Source organism: Panthera uncia (assembly GCF_023721935.1).
Source record: "Panthera uncia isolate 11264 chromosome E2 unlocalized genomic scaffold, Puncia_PCG_1.0 HiC_scaffold_19, whole genome shotgun sequence".
NCBI classification, from domain to species: domain Eukaryota; kingdom Metazoa; phylum Chordata; class Mammalia; order Carnivora; family Felidae; genus Panthera; species Panthera uncia.
In genome coordinates this window covers 16,120,614-16,136,981 of record NW_026057588.1, presented here as the reverse complement: position 1 = coordinate 16,136,981, position 16,368 = coordinate 16,120,614, and the positions used below count along the sequence as shown (strand labels likewise).

At 40.4% G+C, this 16,368-nt stretch overlaps 1 long non-coding RNA gene across 1 annotated transcript; it reads right to left on the bottom strand.

Annotated features, from left to right (window-relative positions):
* Positions 1-6,955: 6,955 nt before the first annotated feature.
* Positions 6,956-16,237, bottom strand: LOC125916009 (uncharacterized). Its single transcript, XR_007455811.1, has 2 exons — positions 16,149-16,237; positions 6,956-7,189 (listed from the first exon to the last, which is right to left on the bottom strand). It is a non-coding gene; the product is annotated as an uncharacterized LOC125916009 (long non-coding RNA).
* Positions 16,238-16,368: the final 131 nt, after the last annotated feature.

Sequence of the window (16,368 nt, the reverse complement as noted above, 5' to 3'; positions counted from 1 at the left end):
AACTGAAACAGTTGTTTAACTTTTTTGACTTTTTTTTGTATCACTCAATATTGGTATAATTGTATTTGTTAATCTGTTTTGTAAAGTGATTTCTCTACTGGTGTTATATCTTGAAATTTTTCTATATCCTTAATTACTTCCTACAGCTTTGGATTTATCTTAATATTCTTTTACATGGATATTTTGTAATTTATTTAACTATTAACTTTGCTGAGCAGCTTCTTCTTACTGTCCAGCTCCCATGTCTTCACCAACTTTGCATTCCCTTCTAGAACCTTATCAGGACATGAGTTCCAGTCATTTTAGGGGTATGTAGACCCAGGAATGTGGAATTGACTTCTGCTGAGTGGAGTATAGATAACTCACCCCACTCTGAAGAATTTGTTCAAGGCTGTGATAAAGGATCTATATGTATTTATTTAATCAACTGGGTCTCCTGGATTATGGTATCTCTTTTCCCTTTTCCAATTCAAAGTCTGCATCCTAGAGCCATCTTTCTTCACTGTGACTCTTTAGGGTACTTAGCTAATTTTCTGAAGGACTGATTTAAGATTCCTGGAAGTAGAAACGGGCATCTCTGCTGTGTTTTCTAAATTGTCATCATCCTGATCCTTCAGATTACTTTCTCAACTTCCTTTTCTGCCTAATGATCAAGGGAATGGTCTGAATTTCTACACAGCCACATCAGGCCTAAGTTCTATTTCTTCTATGTGCAGGGTTTAATATTAATTAATTTCCAAGGCAGATGTGATTTCCTTGTTGGAGCAATGACTGGTGGAGGGACTGGCAGGCAATAATAGATCTGAGCCTAGGTGAGGGGCAACCAGGAAGAGGAATCCAATGTGTAATAAAATCTTAGTTTCAAGGTTTAGGATCTTTAAGGTAGTAGTTGAGTTATTCATCCGAAAGGCTTCACATCTATGAAGAAACTTCAGGCCACCCTAAGCCAGAATTTAAACCACTACTGCACTACACTCCATGTTTCATATACATCTCCTATTATTTCTTCTGCTCTCAAAGAGGGAGGGATTAGCTCTATTATTTTTTCTGATTGTTAGTCAGAAATTTAGAAAATACAGAAAAGCTCAAAATAATGCTCATTTAGAAACAGCTTATTTGAACATTTTATTCTAAATCATTTCATATTTCTCTGTGAATTAACACATGGATATAGGCACATAGGATTTGTTCATTCAAAACAGAATCATACTATAATACTGTTTTGTAATCTGCCTTCTTCACCTGACAAAATACAGTGAACAGTTTTTCATGTCATCAAATTACAATCTATCATAATGTTTTGACTACATTGTCTGGATATACTATGTAACCATTTCCCTATTGAAGGATATTTAGCTGCTTTCCCCAATATTGCATAGTGTTTCACTGCACACTCCTTTTTGTGCACACATATAATTATATCTTTTGAACAGAGTCTTAAATATTGTTGAGAATGAGGCTTTCACAGTTAAAACTGACTTACATCATCTTCATCAATTGCCCTGCTTAAATTTTCACCAACATACCATAAGAGTGTCTCTTTTACTATAATATAAGGCATCATCAGTCTTTTAAATCTACCAATTTAGAACAAGTTGTATTTGTTTAAATGAATTACTTGTGCTAGGGTTTCATTTAATATAATAAAATCTGGGCTTCTGGGGCAAAAACCAGAATTGAAAGAGAACTGGTTTTAGGGGCGCCTGGGTGGCGCAGTCGGTTAAGCGTCCGACTTCAGCCAGGTCACGATCTCACGGTCCGTGAGTTCGAGCCCCGCGTCAGGCTCTGGGCTGATGGCTCGGAGCCTGGAGCCTGTTTCCGATTCTGTGTCTCCCTCTCTCTCTGCCCCTCCCCAGTTCATGCTCTGTCTCTCTCTGTCCCAAAAAAAAAAAAAAAAACAAAAAAAAAAAAAAAAAGAAAACTGGTTTTGTAGTTAGAGAAATGTGGATTCAAAACATAGATCTGCCATTTACTGAGCATGTATGATTTATTTTCCTTATTTTAAATGTTTATTTTGGGGGAGAGAGAGAGAGTGTGTGTGTGTGGGAGGGTGTGTGCACGCATGCACACAAATGGGGGAGGGGCAGAAAGAGATGGAGAGAGAGAGAATCCTAAGCAGGCTCCACACACAGTGCTGAGTCGTGGGGCTCGATCCCACGACTGTGAGATCATGACCTGGGCCGAAATCAAGAGTCGGACACAACTGACTGAACAATCCAGGGGCAACCTCCATTCTCTTGTTGATGGGGTATTTGTTTCTAGTTTTGGGCTATTATGAGTAAAGCTGCTATGAACATTCTTGTGTCAGTCTTTTGGTGTGCATATGAAATTAGCTCTGTTTGTATTATGTACTCAAAAAATAGAATTGCTAGGTTAGAAAGCACACATATGTTTAGCTTTAATAAATATTGCAAAATAGTGTTTGAAAGTGAATGTTCCAGTTTATACTCCCACATGCAGTGTATGAGCATTCCAGTTGCCCCACCCAATCAGCATTATTATTGTGTCTTTTGAATTTTAGCAATTCTAATAGGTGTGTAGTGGTACATTTGTATTTAATTTGCATTTCTCTTGTGACCAATGATGCTGCAAATGTAAATTCCAATGGATAATAGAATAATTTCATTATCCACAGAGCTGGGAATGAACAAAGTTGAAATAAATGAAGTTTCACAATAAAAAGTAAGTGCAGAGCTTATCATACAACCCAGCAACTGCACTCTTGGCCATTTATCCCAGAGAAATGAAAACATACGTTTATACAAACACCTATATGTGAATGTTCATAGCAGCTTTATTTGTAATAATCAAAAACTGGAAATAACCCAGATATCTTTTAACAGGTAAATGGTTAAACAAACTAGGGTATATCTCTACCATGGCAAAACACTGGCAATAAAAAGGAATGAACCACTGAAACACACAATTTGGATGGGTCTCAAGGGAATCATGCAGAGTGAAAAAGAACCAATCTCATAAAGTTCTAATCTGTATGAATCCATTTATATAACATTCTTAAAATGCAAAAAGATAGAGATGGAGAACAGGTTAGAGGATGGCAGGGATTGGGTGGAGAGGAGGTGGCTATGACTATAAAAGGGTAGCACAAGGGATCCTTGGGATAGAACTGTTCTGAATAGTGATGGTAGTGGTTGTCACATGACTCTACACAAATGATAAAATCACACAGAACTAAATATACACAGAGATACACAAACAGTGCATGTAAAACTGGCAAAGAATGTGAATAAGTTCTGTGGATTGTATCAATATCGAGATCTTGGTCATGATATTGCACTATAGTTCTACAAGAAATTGTCACTGAGGGAAACTGGGTGAAGGTTATATGGGATCTCTATATTCTTACAACTGCATGTAAATCTACAATGATCTCAAAATAAAAAATTAAAATATAAGCACATAGCTCGGACAAGTTTCCTGGTTTGCCATTTGGAAAAAAATAAAATTCTATCCATACCTTACATCATACCACAAGAATAAATTCCAAACAGAGTAGGAATGTAAACATCCTAGAAGAAAGCATCACAAATAAAGGCCTAATATTCCTGTACTAGTTTGCTAGGACTACCATAATAGAAGACCACCAATTGGTATGGTTTAAACGACAGCAACTAATTTTCTCACAGGTCTGGAAGTGTGAGATCAAGGTGTTGGCAAGTTGACTTTCTCCTGAGATCTCTTCTCCTTGGCTTGCAGATGGCTGCCTTCTGTGTCCTTAGATGGTCTTTGTATGTATGCATCCCTGGTGTGTCTCTCTTTATACCCTAATCTCCTAATAAGGACACCGGTTAGATTGGATTAGGGTCTACCCTAACAGCCTCATTTTAACTTAACTAACTCTTTAAAGGCCCTATCTCCGAATAAAATCACATTCTAAAGTATGGTGCAAGGGATTAGGGCCTCAACATTATGAATTGGGGTGTGGGAGGGACATAATTCAGTTCATAAGAATTCCTAATATTTAAAAAAACCTCTTCATTTCAAAATATATACAAATATTGAATCATTATGTTACACATCTGAAACTAATGTTATATGTCAATTATACCTCAATTTAAAAAAACTCTTAAAATTTAGGGAAATACCAAAAATATTGACAGAAAAAAATGGCTAAAAGGAACAAACAATTCACACACAATAAAATGCGAAATAAAACTTAAATGTATGAAAAGAGAAATTCAAATTAAAATGATACTGGGACCATTTTCCACCTTATCAGAATGGCAAAATTTAAAAGGATAACAACATATTCTATTAGTAAGACAGGGTATAACGGGCTGGATGGTGACTTCCAAAAAAGGTATGTCCATGTCCGAATCTCTGAAACTTATGAATGTTACTTTATTTGAAAATTAATTAATAATTAAATTAGTTATAATTAAGGATCTTGAGATGAAGAGTTTATCTTGGATTGTCTAGGTCAACCCAAAATCCAATGACAAGTGCTCTTGTAAGAGTGAAGCAAAGAAAGATTTGACAGGAAGAGGTGGCAATGTGACCATGGAGGCGGAAATTGGAGTGATGGGGCCACAGGTCAAGGAATACCTATAGCCATTAGAACCTGGAAGAAGCAAAAAATAGGTTCTTCCCTAGAGTCTTTAGATGAAGTCTGGCTTGGATGACTTCTTGATTTTGGATTTCCAGCCCCAGAACTGTAAGAGAATAATTACCTATTGTTTTAATCCACCCAGTTTGTGATGATTTGTTACAGCAGTCATAGAAAACAAATACACAGGGGATTAGGCAGTGTCATATATTGCTGGTACAGTGGGGCATATAATAGTATGCTTAAAAACTATCTACATTAGGAGCACCTGGGTAGCTCAGTCCATTGAGCATCTGACTCTTGATTTCAGCTCATGTCATGGTCCCAGGGTCATGGGATTGAGCCCTGTGTTGGGCTCCACACTGAGCATGGAGCCTGCTTAGGATTCTCTTTTCTCTCTCCCTCTGCCCCTCTCCCTGGCTCCCACTCTTTTTCTCTCTAAAATAAAAATAAATAAAACAAATTTTAAAAAGGAGAAAAATACATTAAAAACAAAAATAAAACAAAACTATCTACATTTGACCCTGAACAACACAGGGATTACAGATGTGTATTGTCTGTGCAGTTGAAAATCCATGTATAACTTTTGACTTCCCCAAAATGTATAGCCTACTGTTAACCAGAATCCTTACTAATAAAATAGCTATTGCCTATAAGTGGACCTGTACAGTTCAAACCTATGCTGATCAAGTATATATTTACCTGACATCCAATATTAGGAATTTACCCTGAAGATACACTTCCATCTTTTTTTTTTTAAGTTTATTTACTTATTTTGAGAGAGAAAGAGAGAGAGTGAGAGAGTGTGTGTGTGAGAGCAGGGGAGGGGTAGAAAGAGAATCTCAAGCAGGCTCAGTGCTCTCAGCTCAGAGACCGACTCAGGGTTTGATCCCACAAACTGCAAGATCATTACCTAAGCCGAAAATCAAGAGCCGGACACCTAACTGACTGAGCCACCCAGGCACCCCTACACTTCCATCTTTAAAAAATACAGCCATTACAGGGCACCTGGGTGGCTCGGTTGGTTAAGCATCTGACTCTTGATTTCAGCTCAAGTCATGATTTCATGGTTCGTGAGATTGAGACCCAAGTCAGTCTCTGTGCTGATAGCGCAGAACATGCTTCAAATTCTCTCTCTCCCCCTCTCTCTCTGCCCCTTCCCTGCTCTCTCTCTCTCTCAAAATAAATAAACTTTAAAAAAAAAGCCATCTGGGGGCGCCTGGGTGGCGCAGTCGGTTAAGCGTCCGACTTCAGCCAGGTCACGATCTCTCAGTCCGTGAGTTCGAGCCCCGCGTCAGGCTCTGGGCAGAAGGCTCGGAGCCTGGAGCCTGTTTCCGATTCTGTGTCTCCCTCTCTCTCTGCCCCTCCCCCGTTCATGCTCTGTCTCTCTCTGTCCCAAAAATAAATAAAAAACGTTGAAAAAAAAAATTAAAAAAAAAAAAAGCCATCTGGGTCATTAGTGTATTGCAAAACTCTAAAAGTTAGTTTAGAATTTCCTGGTTATCAATAAAACTATATTTCCCCCATGGTCAATTAAAAAAAAAATACAGCCATTACAATGGATGCTATAGACCTTTACTTGTTGGCATGGAAAAATGTTCACTTGTGTTAGGTAAGGAAGAATAGCAACAAGTAGTCAATTCTACTTTTGAAAAGAAAGTCTGTGTATACAAGGAGGGTAAAGAGATTTACAATATAATGTTCACAGTGGGCTATTGTTATTTTAGGATTCCCTGTTTTCTGAATTTCACTTTTTAAAGTTTATTTATTTTTGAGAGAGGGAGAGTGAAAGAGTACATGAGTGAGCCGGGGAGGCGCAGAGAGAGAGGAGGACAGAGGATCTGAAGCAGGCTCTGCACTGACAGCAGAGAGCCCAACAAGGGATTTGAACTCATGAACCGTGAGATCATGACCTGAGCCAAAGTTGGATGCTTAACCAACTGAGCCACCCAGGTGCCCCATGTTTTCTGAATTTTAATGCTCTGTATGTATTTCTTTTATAATTACAAAGTCTATAAAGCTAATCCTCAGAGAATTATAGAAGTAGCTACAGACACAATCAGAATTGGAATGATGGTGTGTGTCTTTGGGAATTTAGGCTAAAGAAAGTTTCTCGAACATCCTAAAGATCTAGCTATTCACACCAGCTGGGCTTTTACCTGTAATGGCTTCCCTCTTCCTGGAGCCTGTTTACTCACTGCTTGCTCTACCATTCAGGGCTGTCTCCTTTCCTCTAATAAGGAAATCACATCTGGCTTAGAGATATAAAATCCTATAGGATTTTGAAATGGGACTTAGGTCTGCTGTGGTGATGCCAATCGGGGAAGAATAAGAGGGCCAGAGGAAGATCAAGTCACGTTAGGTGTCAAGAAAATGAAGCCTCAGTAATTACAAAATGCAGTTGTTTGTTTCCAATTGTACAAATGCCAAATCAGTTCTTCAAAGGCACTCCAGAGATTCATATTGAAAGAATATACTTCCAGTAGGCAGATTATAAATAATGAGCCAAAATTTTCTTAATGGGAAAAAACAGGCTCCAACATCCCATCCTTGTAGTTACATCCTTCTGAACATCACTCTTCACCAGGGAGAACTTGATGGATATCTTTGGACGTGATAATCCTGCAAATGACAAAAACATTCCAATTCCATAAATTCTAGCGCCATATGATCCTGGAAGAAAGGGGAAGGTGGTCCAGACATGGGAGCTAGGCAGGAATTTCTCTGGTATGGTTCAGTTTTGTCAGTCCAGCAAGAATATACAAATTTAATAAATTCCAAAACTTCCTCATAATAAGGTATTTAAGTAGCCATTAGATATTCAATCATACAATAACCAAAAAATATAGAAAAATTCAAAACACACTGACAGTGGCTAAATCAGGTTACTATACAACATATACAACTATCCCATTTACTAAAAAAAGGTACATATATGTCATTATGGATAGAATGCCAGACATCAGTGATAGAAAGAAAAATATCTGGGGCACCTGGGTGGCTCAGTCAGTTAAGCATCCGACTTCAGCTCAGGTCATGATCTCATGGTTCATGAGTTCGAGCCCTGCGTTGGGCTCTGTGCTGACAGCTCGGAGCCTGGAGCCTGCTTCGGATTCTGTGTCTCCCTCTCTCTCTGCCCCTTCCCCACTCATGCTCTGTCTGTCTCTCTCTCTCTTTCAAAAATAAATAAACATTAAAAAAAGTTTAAAAAAAAAGAAAGAAAGATATCTGGATTTATACCTCTAAATGTTAACATTGTTGATTTCCAGTCTGTGATACTTATATTTTAAGTATATTTCCATAAACTTATATAAATTTAAATTTAAGTATATTTCCTATTTTCTTTACAAGAACTAAGAATGTCTTGATTTTAGAATGTATGGTCTAAGAAATTTTATTAGATTGAAGTTCCTCAAAAATAGGTGAAAAACAGTCTCTGTTATAGGTCTTTATGTTAGATTTATAGCTCAGCATATTCTTTTAATTTTTTTTTAACGTTTATTTTTCTGAAAGGGAGACAGAGTGCAGGTGGGAGAGAGGCAGAGAGAGAAGGAAGACACAGAATCCAAAGCAGGCTCCAGGCTCTGAGCTGTCAGCATAAAGCCCAACGTGGGGCTGGAAATCACGAACCATGAAATCATGACCTGAGCCAAAGTTGGCCACTTACCGGACTGAGCTACCCAGGTGCCCCTATAGCTCAGCGTATTCTAAATATACTTGGCTATGAATGATTCCTGTTATGTTCCCTTCTAACAGTTTCTAAGCATACTTATGGGTGTTCTGCCTAAAGAGCTAAGAGGCTCAAACCTTGGTCTAGTCGCTTTACATCTTTTTGATGGAAGGATTTATCTCACTTCTGAACTATTAGCCATAATGCCCTGCAACCAGTGAGAGAATCACCTTGTTCCATTAGTTTCTCTTTGGATCTAACATCAAGAGAATCAAAACTGTAAGGCATAAACTTGACTAGGGAAAATTCACACTCAGAATTCCTGTGAATTCACAATAATTTGGGATTCGGACATGTAGCTACAGTTAGAATTCTTTCTTGTCAACTCCCATGGTTGATCATCGGTACTTCTCCAGAGGTCTTTGTCATGCTCAGCCTTTGACCTACTTTTATTTCCCCTGTTGGATTATGAACAACATAAAGGAAGCAATTATATCTTATTCATTTGTGTTTCTTCCAAGTACATAGGCACAATTTTTGCATACTGCAGGCATGTCCAGTGTCTTACACAGAAATCCCACTTCTAGGATACTTTGTCTTGGGAAAAATTAAAAATGAACAAATAAATATTACAAGGATGTTCACTGAAGAATTCCTGATAATAATTAGACAAAAAAAGGTTCAGAATAAACAATGTGTAAATAAGATATGATAGACCACATTATAATCATTATAATTTTGGCTTCAATTTAATTGTCAAAGAGGGATACTCATCAGGAATGGCTTAGTGAAAGAGAGCAGAAAGTATAGAGTTGGAAAATAGTAGAATCTGTTAGTTAAATAAAAACTGAGTGTGGGGTGCCTGGGTGACTCCGTTGGTTAAGTGTCTGACTCTTGATTTCAGCTCAGGTCATGATCTCATGGTTTCATGAGATCCAGCCCCATGTCAGGCTCTGTGCTGACAGCAAGAAGTCTGCTTGGGATTCTTTCTCTCCCCATCTCTTTGCCCCTTCCCTGCTTATGCACACTATCTCTCAATATAACATTAAAAAAGAAGATTGAGGGCTTGGGAACTCAAATTCTGGTTTAATCTCTCAGGAACTCTGCGACATTTCACAATTTATTTCAGTCCTTGATGCCTCACTTGCTTAAGCAGTTAACTGGGAATGGTAACACCTCCCTCACAGCGTTCTCATGAGGATTAAATTAGACAATGCATGTACTTAGAATAGTGTATGAAGAATTCTCCAGAGAAAAAGAACCAACAGGGTATGTGTGTGTGTGTGTGTGTGCGCGCGCGCGTGCGTGTGTACTGAGAGAGAGAGAGAGAGAGAAGAGGTTAAGAAAGAGGTTTTAAGGGGGCGCTTGGGTGGCTCAGTCGGTTAAGTGTATGACTTAGGCTCAGGTCACAATCTCACAGTTCATGAGTTCAAGCCCTGCGTCAGGCTCTGTGCTGACGGCTCAGAGCCTGGAGCGTGCTTCAGATTCTGTGTCTCTCTCCCTCTCTGCTCCTCTCCAACTCATGCTCCATCTCTCTCTCTCTCTCTCTCTCTCTCAAAAATAAATAAATAAATAAATAAATAAACATTAAAAAAAAAGAAAGATTTTAAGGAATTGGCTCATGAGATTATGGAAGCTTAAGTCCAAAATCTGCAGGTCATGTCAGCAGATTGAACACCCAGGGAACAGTTGTAGTTTGAGTCAAAAAGCTTTCTGCTGGCAGAGTCCCTTTCTGCTCTGAGAGAAGTCAGTCTTTAGTCTATTTAAGGCCTTCAACTGATTGGATGAGGTCCACCCACATTCTGGAGGGCAATCTGCTCTACTCAAAGTCCATTGATTTAAATGTTAATCTCATCTAATCAACACCTTCCCTGAAACATCCAGAATATTTGACCAAATATCTGGGCATCATGGCCTAGCCAAGTTACATAAAATTAGCCACCAAAAGTCCACCCCTTGTCAACTTGGCACCTATATGTATTTTCCTAAACATACTTAATATCTGAATAAAAACAATAACAAGGTCATACTTCCATCTACATGATACAACTATCCTGCATACAACCAAAAAACACACTAATCCTTCTCCTAGATGAGGGTGCAGTCTTGCATGATGTTTACTTTTCTCCCTTATATCCCATTGCTTAAATATTATGATGTCAAGTTAATAATACTTAAATACTATAAGATCAAAACATCTTATAGTACATGATAAAGGGATAAAAAAGGAACAAAGATATTTCTATACATACATACAAACACAGAAAAATAAGGAAGAAAAACTCATGAAAATTATAGTCCTAGTTTCTGAAACTGGTCACATGGTTGTAGTGGGCATTTAAAACTACCTTCCTCCACCACCCATTGCATATTCCCTTTGCCCTCAGCAAGCACCTCAGCTGGTCATAGTTCTTTACTTGGTAGAGTGACCCAAACATTTATACTTGGAGTCTGGCCCATGAGTAATCCTGCCTTTATAGTTTGTAGTTTGCCACCCACTTGAAACATAGGACATGGTAATATTAAGAGATGCCCCAAAGTGGGGTGCCTGGCTGGCCCAGTTGGAAGAGCGTGTGACTTTTCACCTCAGGGTTGTGAGTTCAAGCCCCACAATGGGTGTAGCAATTACTTAAATAAATAGATAGATAGATACATTTAAAAAAGAGAGAGGGGGTTCCTGGGTGGCTCAGTCAGTTAAGCATCGGACTTCAGCTCAGGTCATGATCTCATGGTTCGTGGGCTCAAGCCCTGCGTCAGGCTCATGTGCTGACAGCGAGGATCCTGGAACCTGCTTTGGATTCTGTGTCTCCCTCTTTCTCTGACCCTCCCCTGCTAGCACTCTGTCTCTCTCAAAAATAAACTTAAAAAAAATAATAAATAATAAAAAATGAGAGAGAGATGCCCAAAAGGATCTCCTGTAATTTAGACATACTCTTCCTCATCTCCCTTGTGGAGCAGCAGTCCAACCACCCCTTGGTAGTCAAGATCATTCACCCCAACCAGCACACTTACTTCCTTCTTTGCCTTTTGATTCAGAGGGATGAGAAACCCAAAGTGGCTGGGTAGCAGTCTTAAATGGAACCATTGTATCTCCTGGTGAAAGCATTCCTCCTTTTGGAACTAAGTCCTCTAGGCAGCAGAGTACAGGTTGTGGGGAGGGAAGCAAAGATTTTGCTGTTGGGTTACTAGGGGTAATAGTGAGTGGTGTCACTCCCATTTCTACCCCTTGATTCCTGGCCTTGTGAATCTTGGCTGTGGGAGAAACAGTACCAGATATTGCATGCTGATACCAGAGCATATACAGCCTTCTGCAGAACCATGCCCCTGTCAGATACTGCCATCTAGCTGGCATTGTAACCGAGTCTTCAAAATATCATTCCATTGTTCTGTCAAGCCAGCAGCTTCAGAATGGTGGGGAACTTGGTAAGACCAGTGAATTCCATGAGGATGGGCCCATTGCGGCACTTCAATTACTATGGCATGAGTTCCTTGATCAGAAGCAATGCTGTGTAGAATACCATGATAATGGATAAGGCATTTTGTAAGTCCATTGATAGTTTTGGCAGAAGCATTATGTGTGGTAAAGGCAAATCTGTATCCAGAGTGTCTTTTCCAATAAGAAAAAATTGCTGCCATTTCCATGATGGAAACATCCAATGTAATCAACCTGCCATCAAAGAACGGCGCCAAATTGAGGATTCAGTGTTGGTCTCTGCTGCTGGCTGACTGAGCATTCAGCAGTGGCTATAACTAGGCTGGCCTTAGTGACTGGAAACCCATGTTGCTGAACCATGCATAATCACCACTTTGTTCAAGAGCTCATTGGATGATGACAGGGATGGCTGAGGAAAGAAACTGTGTCCACAGACTGGGTCATCCTATCCACTTTATTAAAATCCTCTGCTGAGCATTTAGCATGGGACACAAATAGCTTCACTTTTACCCTTCAGAGAGGTCTGTCCATCTTTCTGAGATTTCCTTGGCATGTTCCCTTAGCATTTTCCAATCATGTTCCCTTCCTACCATCCAGCCAAACCACTGACCACAGCCTGTGAATTGCTATGTAATTGCACATCTGGCCATTTCTTCTTCCAAGCAAAAAAATAAAATAAAAATAAAGATAACAACAAGGTGCACTGCTCAAAGCTCTGCCCAATAGGAGGATTACTTGTGCCTTCAGGGCACCCTTGGCCTAATCACTTATACATCACTTTATGGGAGTGCTGCTATGTACACCTAACTTAATGGCTTGTTGGGTCAGACTACACCCAGTTCATGATGGGCAGCTCAGGTCATGTGGTAACTTGGTGGCCAAGGGTTTAGTGTTTAATCTCTAAGGCCCAGTAGCAGGCCAAAATTTGTTTCTCAGAAGGAGAGTAGTTAACTACAAAGAACAGCAGTGCTTTGCTTCAAAATTCTAAGGGCCTGTGCTGTGACCCACCTTTGGGTCCTGCCAAAGGCTCTAGACAGCATCACTATCTGCCTCTGATACCTCAAACACCATTGGATCTACTAGTCCTTATGGCCCAAGTGGCAAAGTGCTTGCACAACAATTTGGACCCGTTGCAGAGTCACAGAGGCTTCTCTTGTTCTGGACCTTACTCAAAATCTGCAGCTTTTCATGTCAATTGATAAGTGGGCCAAAGTAACACACCCAAATGAGGAATATGTTGCTCCAAAATCCAAAGGTTCACGAGGCTTTGTGACTCTTTCTTACTTGTAGGAGGAGCCAGAATACAATGACTTATCCTTCACTTTATTTTTGAGAAGAGAGAGCACATGCACAAGCACATGGGTGGAGGAGCAGAGAGAGAGGGAAACAGAGAATTCCAATAGCTGTCAACCCGGAGCCTCATGAACCGTGAAATCCTGACCTGAGCCAAAATCAAGAGTCAGAGGGTTAACTAACTGAGCCACCCAGGCTCCCCTATCCTTCACTTTAAAAGGGATATCATTGGGGGGTGGGAGGGAGGGGAGGGTGGGTGATGGGTATTGAGGAGGGCACCTTTTGGGATGAGCACCAAAAGGTGCTCAAAATGGAAACCAATTTGACAATAAATTTCATATATTGAAAAAAAAAAAAAAGGCATATCATGACATGTTCTACACCACTGGATCCCTAGAAATGCCACTGAGGTTGTAGAATGCTTCTAAATTCTTGTTGGATTTATTTCCCAACCCCAACATACAGATGTCTTATCAGTAAATCTAGAGTGGTTGCCAATTCTTGCTCACTAGGTCCTATAGGCATAATGTCATCAAATGTAATTGATCAGTGTAACACCTTGTGTAAGGAAAAGATAATTAAGATCCCTGTGAACTAAATTATCATCCCTGTAAACTAAATTATAGGGCTGGAGAGCTGATGTACTGCTGAGGTAGGACATTGAAGATATATTGCTTGTTCTTGCCAACTGAAAACAGCTGCTTCTGGTAGTCTTTATTAACAGGGATGGGGGGGGGAATTGTTAGTAATTGCATAGCAGGTACCAGGGGATGCGTTAATTTGCTCAAGCAATGAAACCACATCTGCCAGAATAGCTGCAATTGGAGTTACCACCTGATTAAGCTTATGATAATCCACAGTCATTCTCCAAGATCCCTCCTCTGCAGAGCCCAAATAGGCAAGTTGAATGGCGATACGGTGGGAATCACCACCCCTGCATCTTTAAAGTTCTTAATGGTGGCACTAATCTCTGCAATCCCTCCAAGCATGTAATATTTCTTTTGGTTTATTTATTTTTTTTTTTTATTAATTTCTACTTGTCCTTTCCCATTATATTAGCCCTCACTCAACAGGCCAGAGAGACAGTTGCTGAGTATACCTATTCCAATTATCCATTACAGAATTGGGGGAAAAACACACGATGGGTTCATGGGTTCAGACACCCATTGGGTCTGCTATGAGATGGACCTTAGCTAAAACTCCATCGCTCACCTGACCTCTATAAGCCCCTACTCTGATTGGTAGACCAATGAGGTTTGGGGTCTCCTGGAATTTGTGTCAGCTCAAAACCAGTGTCCAGGGTCTGATTATTTCCTTTTCCTTACTATCCAATCACCTGGTAAAGGCTGTGGGTTCCTTTGGGAAGGCATGGGGGAAAGTTATCAGCATACATTTCTAGCAGTATGACAAGGGTTTTTCATTCAAGGGGTTCTGTATCTGTATATGCAAGGGTCAAGTCTGAGAATTGACTGAAGGGCCATAACTGCTTTTATGCTTTTGTTCACTTCACCTAGAACTCTCACTTATACAGATTAAGAACTTAGTAGACTTCCCACCTATTTCACTTCCACCAAAGAATACCAACCATACTCCCAGTTACTCTATAACAGAGATTAAAAAAAAAAAATCTTTCATGATCATTTTGCATTCATCACAATAAATTACTTCACATTTTTAAAACTTATTTTACTTTTTTAATTAAAAAATTTTATGTTTATTTTTGAGAGAGAATGCAAGCAGGGGAGGGGCAGAGAGAGAAGGAGACGCAGAAGCAGGTTCCAGGCTCTGTGCTGTCACGGGGCTCAAACTCACCAACCATGATATCATGACCTGAGCAGAAGTCAGATGTTTAACTGACTGAGCCACTCAGGTGCCCCTTAAAATTTATTTTAGAGAGAGCGAGCGTGGGGGAGAGGAGCAGAGAGAGACAGAGGGAGAATCTTAAGCAGGCTCCACGCTCGGCACAGAGCCCCATCAGGTTGCAATCCCATGACCCTGGGATCATGACCTGTGCCGAAATCAAGAGTCCGAGGCTCAAGCCACTGAGTCACCCAGGTGCCTCAAATTATTTCATATTTTTAAAATCATGTTTTAAGTTATAGTTAGGTTTTTTAAAATTTCCCTTGGAAATTTAATTTTCAAGTTAAAACCAATGCTCCAGGAAACTTAATTATCATTATCTTTCTAGAGATAAGTAAAGAGGGTTAGAGTAGGTATCACCACATACTCAATTTCACACACTCCAGAATACTGCAATGTCTCATATAGTTACTACATTCAGATAATAACCACTCCATCTTCCATCCAGATTTCTAACTTGCGTAAGTTGCATCAAAACACACAAAAACAAATTAAACAAATCCCTCACATGAGTCACACTCAGTTAAGGCTCACATATATCAACCTCAAAGTTACAACGTTGTAATCACCTGCCCTTTCACTGTCATACAATTCATCCGAGACTTGGGTACAGTAACACATCACTTTCACATACTTTGTATATTTCACTCAACACCTTGAACAATATCAAGTGCAAACCATCTCATACACGTAACCAAGAATCAGACTCAGAAACAATCACTTGTCACAGATACATTTCCTCACATCACAATTTGAGATGGGGTTTCTGGACTTTCAACAAGGTTAGAAATCTTTAGATCTGTCCCTTCTGGCAGGTAATCTGTACTAGCTTCCACCCCTCTCAGTCAATTCTGGTATCTCACACACACTTAGACGTCACACGTCGCTTCATGCCTCTCCCACGCATATATGCAAGGCTCAGTACGCGCTCGCCCCGCCCCTCTGGGTCCCCCGGGTCTCGGGCAGGTCCAGCTTCCTTCCTTCTCGCGACACTCACTACAGCCAACCGCTCCTGCTAGTATGGTAGACTCAACACAAACAGCCTCCCACAGAATGTTACAAGGTCACTGCTCGGATAGCCTCGTCGCCCGCAAGCGGGCGTAATCAATCATACTGTCTCAAATGGCCCCTCACGCATAAGCCACGTCATATTACACCACCTCATAATCACTGAACGTGGCCGTGTTCACCGCGTGAACTCACACGGGTCTACAGCACGACCGCTATTTCAAACGGCCTCAAAAACGTTTCACAAACGAGTTTCCTCGCGTATATGACAACTCAGTCGGTGTAACGTACAGCCTCTTCCTCTTGTGCCGACTCACCCTCGGGCACTCGCACCTTCCGACTCAGACAACGTATCTCGCACCGCCACCTTACAGATGAAAGCCGGATCCTTCCGCACCGCTACCTTACAGATGAAAGCCGGATCCCTCCGCACCAGACAACAACAATCCTCTCAAACCACAGCACGTGCGCGTCCACGTTGAGGGAGTAGGGACAGCCACGGTGCCAGGCCTGAAATCCGCCCTCAGAGGAATCCGA